We start from the raw sequence: 8,246 nt of genomic DNA, 5'->3' as shown, positions 1-8,246 counted from the left end.
TTTGCAATGGTCTCAGCAGAAAATGAACAGTTTACAAGTTAGACAGAATTTATAGCATTACAAAAGTTTACAGAACCCTACTTTTCACCACTTTTTTATAATAGCAAAGATTATAATGACAACTGAATGACCAGAATGTGGCAAATATTTGTGCAAAACTGCATGAATTGTCCTTACCTTTTGATTGAGGTAAAGCCCAAGAACACACAATGACAATGATGAAGAGAAACTACACTGAAAGGAATTCTATTTTAGATTTAAAGCAGCATGGATCATACTATTTCCAAACACCAAAAGAAAATGTGGCGCTGTGAACAGTGGGAGCAACGCATGACTCGGCAGTTCACCTAGCGGACGTGACTGACGCTGGCACATGCCACAGTTTCTCTCTACACCAGCTAGCATCTTAAATGACTAGAAACTGTGGAAGGGCTTAAAACTCACTTTGGTGTCTTTATTCTTGAAATTTGAAGATCATGAATGATATATATATTTTTAAGGATTTTATTTATTTATTTGACAGAGATCACAAGTAGCAGAGAGACAGGCAGAGAGAGAGAGGAGGAAGCAGGCTCCCTGCTGAGCCGAGAGCCCAATGGGGGACATGATCCCAGGACCCTGGGATCATGACCTGAGCCAAAGGCAGAGGCTTTAACCGACTGAGCCACCCAGGCTCCCCATCAATGATATATTTACGAAAGTCCTCTTCCCACCCCACTCCATACCTCAAGGAGTGTTTCTGGTATCACTGGAAATCCTTAAAAGAATCAAATCATAAACTCTCTGGATTTACCTCTACCAATCCATTTAACTGGAACTTGAAGCTCTTCTTCAATAAAATGAATGTAATTTTGGGCCTTAACAGGTAGTTCTTCAAATATCCTTGCATTCGATTATCTATGTTCCAACCTGGAAGAGCCTTATACTGAGCTTTAAGATTTATTTAAGATTTCTTGGTTTCCTGGGAAATGAGGAAGGATTTCACCATCTACCTTGTAAGCAACTCCAAATTTGATTTCTGTAAATGTGTCCAAAATATCTATTCTTTTAAGTGCCAACACAGGAAATTCATTAATCATTTGAGCACATTTGAGTGAGATGAGGTCCAGCCAGACCCATCTTTTTCTCCTTCCAGTGGCTACCCCAAACCCTCCACCTCTTTTTGTATTAATTCTCCACTTTCATTGTCTTACTCTGTAGTGAAGTCACCAGTGCCAACTTGAGTTTTGTATGATTTTAGGACCCCATCACTTCTCCAGCATTTTGGGAAAGTATACCCAATCAGGTACAGACACCTCCCACTGTACAGTTTGAAGAGGTTACAAAAGGATAAGTCCTAAAATTACTATCTAGTAGTTCTGCATTGGCACCTTCTACCAAGATTTTCTTTGGTGGTCCATGCAGGACCTCGGAGAGGAAACCATCTCTCACCATTGGTTTAATCCTTTCCATATAGCCCTTGAGGTTTTGTAATTTACTTAATTGTTAATTTCCAAAGTGGGGCATGTTATTTGTATTGGTTAGCTAGAACTTTGAACCTCTCAGAGAAGCCATTAAAGTCAGAAATAAGATCAGTTCACTCCAAGTAGCTTTGGGATTAAACTGGGCCCATGCCCTTTTTTGTGGTACCCTTTTTTTTTTTTTTTTTTGGCTTCTTATTGTCTTATTGTCTCTTTTGCTCCTGGAGACCATCAGATCCTTGTTGAGAATCAAATACAACAGGAGCACTGTCAGTTAGGGTAAGCCTTTTTTCCTAGCCTTCCAGGCCTTTTCCTCTTTGGACATTTTTCTCTGCTTCCTCAGATAATCTGGGAAGATGAATTATCACACTGTTTCCAATGAATATAGTAGCATTTGGATTAATTATTCCACAATGTCCAGTATGGTGACCCAGTTTTCCCTGGGCCACGTCCCCAGGGCCTCCACAATCCTGGTTGCATATGGAAGGTGCCATAGGATTGGTGTCAGCATGGTGGCTCCTGTGACGTGAGGAGAGTCCGAGGGAGACACAGGCAGTGAGGAGGGCATGCACTGAACAGCTCTGTGGTCACCAGCCACATGTGGAGAAAGAAGGAGCCAGAGGCCAACCCAACTACTTACCTTTTTAACTATAAACACTTATCTTCAAAATTTTCAATGAAAATTTCAAATACACAGAATACTTGAAAGACCAACACAATAAGCATTGTATATCATAACTATCACCTAGATTCAGCAATTATTATTATTATTTTTAAAGATTTTAATTATTTGTTTGACAGAGATCACAAGTAGGCAGAGAGGCAGGCAGAGAGAGAGGAGGAAGCAGGCTCCCAGCTGAGCAGAGTCCGATGTGGGGCTCGATCCCAGGACCCTGGGATCATGACCTGAGCCAAAGGCAGAGGCTTTAACCCACTGAGCCACCCAGACACCCCTAGATTCAGCAATTATTAACATGACGTAGATTCAATAGTTAGTAACATTACCATTTTCCTTAATGTATAAATATGTGTGTGTATATATATATATTTATATATATGGAAGTTGGTTACAGACATCATGACACATCAGCTCTAATATTTAGCCTGTAACTCTTTAGAATGAAAACATTCTTCTAACTACTAAACCATAATCACACCTAAGAATATTAGAAATAATTTCATTATTATCTAATATCCACTCCTTAGTCAAAATTTCCTAGTTATTACCCATGTCTCATTTTACTTATTATTTAGCTATTTTAAGTAATCACCACCCGCAGCATGAGGCTGGAGCTCACCACCCGGAGATCAAGAGTTACTTACTTGCTTTGAGCCCCATCCCCATACATCTTCTGTGGCTGATTTTTGTTTGAACTGGACCCAGTCAAGACTCAGAGGTTGGTTTTTGTTGTTTTGTTCGTTCACTCACCTCTACTTAAGACAGTGATTTTTTTTTCTTTTTTTTTTACAGACCAGGCCTGTTATTTTGGAATGTCTTCTTAACCTGTGTTCCTCAGCTATGAAAGCCTGAGAGGAAGGCTTATGCACTGTAAGTAATAATGATATTTCTAACTCAAATTCAGCATTATACATTATTTCTTACCTTTGATTTTATATAGCTATTTCTTCTTTCTTAACAATTTAAGTTCTTAATAACACTCATAGTTTACTTATTTGCTTTATCCTACAATTGTTTAAAACAATAGCACAGTATTACTACTACAAAAAACTAAGGGAAGATAAAGATTTCTTTGTGGTTCTTTTATCTTCATAGCATATCTAAGGATCAGATGAAAGTGTGCTAAGCTTAAAAACCACTTGATGCCTTTAATTTCCTTTTGTCGTCTGATTGCTGAGGCTAGGACCTCTAGTACTATGTTGAATAGCAGTGGTGATAATGGACATCCCTGCCATGTTCCTGACCTTAGCGGAAAAGCTTTCAGTTTTTCTCCGTTGAGAATGATATTTGCGGTGGGTTTTTCATAGATGGCTTTGATGATATTGAGGTATGTGCCATCTATCCCTACACATCGAAGAGTTTTGATCAGGAAGGGATGCTGTACTTTGTCAAATGCTTTTTCAGCATCTATTGAGAGTATCATATGGTTCTTGTTCTTTCTTTTATTGATGTGTTGTATCACACTGACTGATTTGCGGATGTTAAACCAACCTTGCAGCCCTGGAATAAATCCCACTTGTTTGTGGTGAATAATCCTTTTAATGTACTGTTGAATCCTATTGGCTAGTATTTTGTTGAGTATTTTCGCATCTGTGTTCATCAAGGATATTGGTCTATAGCTCTCTTTTTTGATGGGATCCTTGTCTGGTTTTGGGATCAAGGTGATGCTGACATCATAAAATGAGTTTGGAAGTTTTCCTTCCATTTCTATTTTTTGGTACAGTTTCAGGAGAATAGGAATTAGTTCTTCTTTAAATGTTTGGTAGAATTCCCCCGGGAAGCCGTCTGGCCCTGGGCTTTTGTTTGTTTGGAGATTTTTAATGACTGTTTCAATCTCCTTACTGGTTATGGGTCTGTTCAGGCATTCTATTTCTTCCTGGTTCAGTTGTGGTAGTTTATATGTTTCTAGGAATGCATCCATTTCTTCCAGATTGTCAAATTTATTGCCGTAGAGTTGCTCATAGTATGTTCTTATAATAGTTTGTATTTCTTTGGTGTTAGTTGTGATCTCTCCTCTTTCATTCATGATTTTATTTATTTGGGTCCTTTCTCTTTTCTTTTTGATAAGTCGGGCCAGGGGTTTATCAATTTTATTAATTCTTTCAAAGAACCAGCTCCTAGTTTTGTTGATTTGTTCTATTGTTTTTTTTGGTTTCTATTTCATTGATTTCTGCTCTGATCTTTATGATTTCTCTTCTCCTGCTGGGCTTAGGGTTTCTTTCTTGTTCTTTCTCCAGCTCCTTTAGGTGTAGGGTTAGGTTGTGTACCTGAGACTTTTCTTGTTTCTTGAGAAAGTCTTGTACCGCTATATATTTTCCTCTCAGGACGGCCTTTGTTGTGTCCCACAGATTTTGAACCTTTGTATTTTCATTATCATTTGTTTCCATGATTTTTTTAAATTCTTCTTTAATTTCCCGGTTGACCCATTCATTCTTTAGAAGGATGCTGTTTAGTCTCCATGTATTTGGGTTCTTTTCAAACTTCCTTTTGTGGTTGAGTTCTAGCTTTAGAGCATTGTGGTCTGAAAATATGCAGGGAATGATCCCAATCTTTTGATACCGGTTGAGTCCTGATTTAGGACCGAGGATGTGATCTATTCTGGAGAATGTTCCATGTGCACTAGAGAAGAATGTGTATTCTGTTGCTTTGGGATGAAATGTTCTGAATATATCTGTGATGTCCATCTGGTCCAGTGTGTCGTTTAAGGCCTTTATTTCCTTGCTGATCTTTTGCTTGGATGATCGGTCCATTTCAGTGAGGGGAGTGTTAAAGTCCCCTACTATTATTGTATTATTGTTGATGTGTTTCTTTGATTTTGTTATTAATTGGTTTATATAGTTGGCTGCTCCCACGTTGGGGGCATAGATATTTAAAATTGTTAAATCTTCTTGTTGGACAGACCCTTTGAGTATGATATAGTATCCTTCCTCATCTCTTATTATACTCTTTGGCTTAAAGTCTAATTGATCTGATATAAGGATTGCCACTCCTGCTTTCTTCTGATGTCCATTAGCATGGTAAATTCTTTTCCACCCCTTCACTTTAAATCTGGAGGTGTCTTCGGGCTCAAAATGAGTTTCTTGGAGGCAACATATAGATGGGTTTTGTTTTTTTATCCATTCTGATACCCTGTGTCTTTTGACAGGGGCATTTAGCCCATTAACATTCAGGGTAACTATTGAGAGATATGAATTTAGTGCCATTGTATTGCCTGTAGGGTGACTATTACTGTATATGGTCTCTGTTCCTTTCTGATCTACCACTTATAGGCTTTCTCTTTGCTTAGAGGACCCCTTTCAATATTTCCTGTAGAGCTGGTTTGGTGTTTGCAAATTCTTTCAGTTTTTGTTTGTCCTGGAAGCTTTTAATCTCTCCTTCTATTTTCAATGATAGCCTAGCTGGATATAGTATTCTTGGCTGCATGTTTTTCTTGTTTAGTGCTCTGAAAATATCATGCCAGCTCTTTCTGGCCTGCCAGGTCTCTGTGGATAAGTCTGCTGCCAATCTAATATTTTTACCATTGTATGTTACAGACTTCTTTTCCCGGGCTGCTTTCAGGATTTTCTCTTTGTCACTGAGACTTGTAAATTTTACTATTAGGTGACGGGGTGTGGGCCTATTCTTATTGATTTTGAGGGGCGTTCTCTGAACCTCCTGAATTTTGATGCTCGTTCCCTTTGCCATATTGGGGAAATTCTCCCCAATAATTCTCTCCAGTATACCTTCTGCTCCCCTCTCTCTTTCTTCTTCTTCTGGAATCCCAATTATTCTAATGTTGTTTTGTCTTATGGTGTCACTTATCTCTCGAATTCTCCCCTTGTGGTCCAGTAGCTGTTTGTCCCTCTTTTGCTCAGCTTCTTTATTCTCTGTCATTTGTTCTTCTATATCACTAATTCTTTCTTCTGCCTCATTTATCCTAGCAGTGAGAGCCTCCATTTTGATTGCACCTAATTAATAGCTTTTTTGATTTCAACTTGGTTAGATTTTAGTTCTTTTATTTCTCCAGAAAGGGCTTTTATATCTCTCGAGAGGGTTTCTCTAATATCTTCCATGCCTTTTTCGAGCCCGGCTAGAACCTTGAGAATTGTCATTCTGAACTCTAGATCTGACATATTACCAATGTCTGTATTGATTAGGTCCCTAGCCTTCGGTACTGCCTCTTGTTCTTTTTTTTGTGTTGAATTTTTCCGTCTTGTCATTTTGTTCAGATAAGAGTATATGAAGGAGCAAGTAAAATACTAAAAGGGTGGCAACAACCCCAGGAAAACATGCTTTAACCAAATTAGAAGAGATCCCAAATCGTGAGGTGGGAGAAAGGGGATAGAAAGAGGTTCAAAAAGGAAGAAAGAAAAAAAAAGAAAAAAGAAAAAAAAAGAAAAGAAAAGAATTAAAAAAAAGAAAACAAATAAGAAAAATATAAAGAAGAAAATATATATATATTGGATAAACTAGTTAAAAAACGTTGAAAAAGAAAAAGGTAAAAGTTAAAAAAAAATTTACCAGAAGGCGAGAAAAAAACAAAAAATGAAAAAGAAAAAAATTAAAAAAATTAAATTAACTGCAAGACTAAAAAAAAATCACAGGGAAAAAGCCATGAGTTCCGTGCTTTGCTTTCTCCTCCTCTGGAATTCTGCAGCTCTCCTTGGTATTGAAACCGCATTCCTTGGTAGGTGAACTGATCTCGGCTGGATTTCTTATTGATCTTCTGGGGGAGGGGCCTGTTGTAGTGATTCTCAAGTGTCTTTGCCCCAGGTGGAATTACACCGCCCTTACCAGGGGCCGGGATGAGTAATCCGCTCGGGTTTGCTTTCAGGAGCTTTTGTTCCCTGAGCGCTTTCCGTAGAGTTCCGGAGGACGGGAATACAAATGGCGGCCTCCTGGTTTCCGGCCTGGAGGAGCCGAGAGCCCAGGGCCGCACTCCTCAGTGCGCCCTCAGAGAACAGCGCCCAGTTACTCCCATCTGCCTGACCTCTGGCCGCGCTCCGAGCTCACCGAGCCTGCGACCGGTTCAAGGTAACACCGAGCTGTGAGCTTACTGTCGGCTCTGTCTCTGTAGCCGGCTTTCCCGTTCCAATACCCGCAAGCTCTGCGACACTCAGACACCCCCGATCCTTCTGTGACCCTGCAGGACCTGAGGCCACGCTGACCCCGCGTGGGCTTCGCCCCGGTTTAGCCTCTGGAGCGATGTCCCTCAGCGGAACAGACTTTTAAAAGTCCTGATTTTGTGCGCCGTTGCTCCGCCGCTTGCCGGGAGCCGGCCCCTCCCTCCGGGGTCTATCTTCTCCTCGCTTTGGATTCACTTCTCCGCCGGTCCTACCTTTCAGAAAGTGATTGTTTTTCTGTTTCCAGAATTGCTGCTGTTCTTCTCTTCCATCTGCCGATGGATTTTCAGGTGTTTGCAATCTTTAGATAAGCTATCTAGCTGATCTCCGGCTAGCTGAAGTAGTCTCAGCCTGCTACTTCTCCGCCATCTTGACTCCTCCCCCTAAATTTGCATTTCTTTAAGTGTTTTTTTCTCCCATATGTGTATGAGATCTGCATTTCTTCTTTTGTGATTTATCTATTACATGTCATAATACTTATATATTATAATATTTGTATATGTTAATTTATTATACTTTAAAGCAATATATTTATGTTTAAGTGTTTACTTTTTTTTTAAATGATTTTATTTATCCATTGGACAGACAGTAGTAGTAGACACAAGTAGGCAGAGAGAGAGGAAGGGAAGCAGGCTCCCCGCTGGGCAGAGAGCCCGATGTGGGGCTTGATCCCAGGACCTTGGGATCATGACCTGAGCCGAAGGCAGAGGCTTTAACCCACTGAGCCACCCAGGCGCCCCAAGTGTTTACTTTTTAATTTTTGGTTCCTTTTTGGGGGTGGAGACACTTCAAATTTTTGCACAAACATACCTGATTTTTTAAATGATTTCTTCCATCTCATACAATTTCTTATTTATTTAAGATGTTATTTACTTATTTGAGAGAGTGAGTGAGCATGGGGGGAAGTGGCAAAAGAAGGGGAAGCCAATTCCCAGCTGAGCAGGGAGCCGGACACAGGGTTCAATCTCAGGACCCTGGGATCATGAATTGAGCCAAAGGCAGATG

The 8,246-nt window shown here is 39.9% G+C and overlaps 1 pseudogene across 1 annotated transcript; it reads right to left on the bottom strand.

Annotated features, from left to right (window-relative positions):
• Nucleotides 1–767: 767 nt before the first annotated feature.
• Nucleotides 768–1,954, bottom strand: LOC309847257 (adenylosuccinate synthetase isozyme 2 pseudogene; annotated as a pseudogene). Its single transcript has one exon. The product of its transcript is annotated as an adenylosuccinate synthetase isozyme 2 pseudogene (transcript).
• Between the last annotated feature and the right edge of the window lie 6,292 nt (nt 1,955–8,246).

This window comes from Mustela nivalis, assembly GCF_964662115.1.
Source record: "Mustela nivalis genome assembly, chromosome: 13".
Lineage (NCBI taxonomy): Eukaryota > Metazoa > Chordata > Mammalia > Carnivora > Mustelidae > Mustela > Mustela nivalis.
This window is presented reverse-complemented; position numbering and strand designations above follow the sequence as displayed.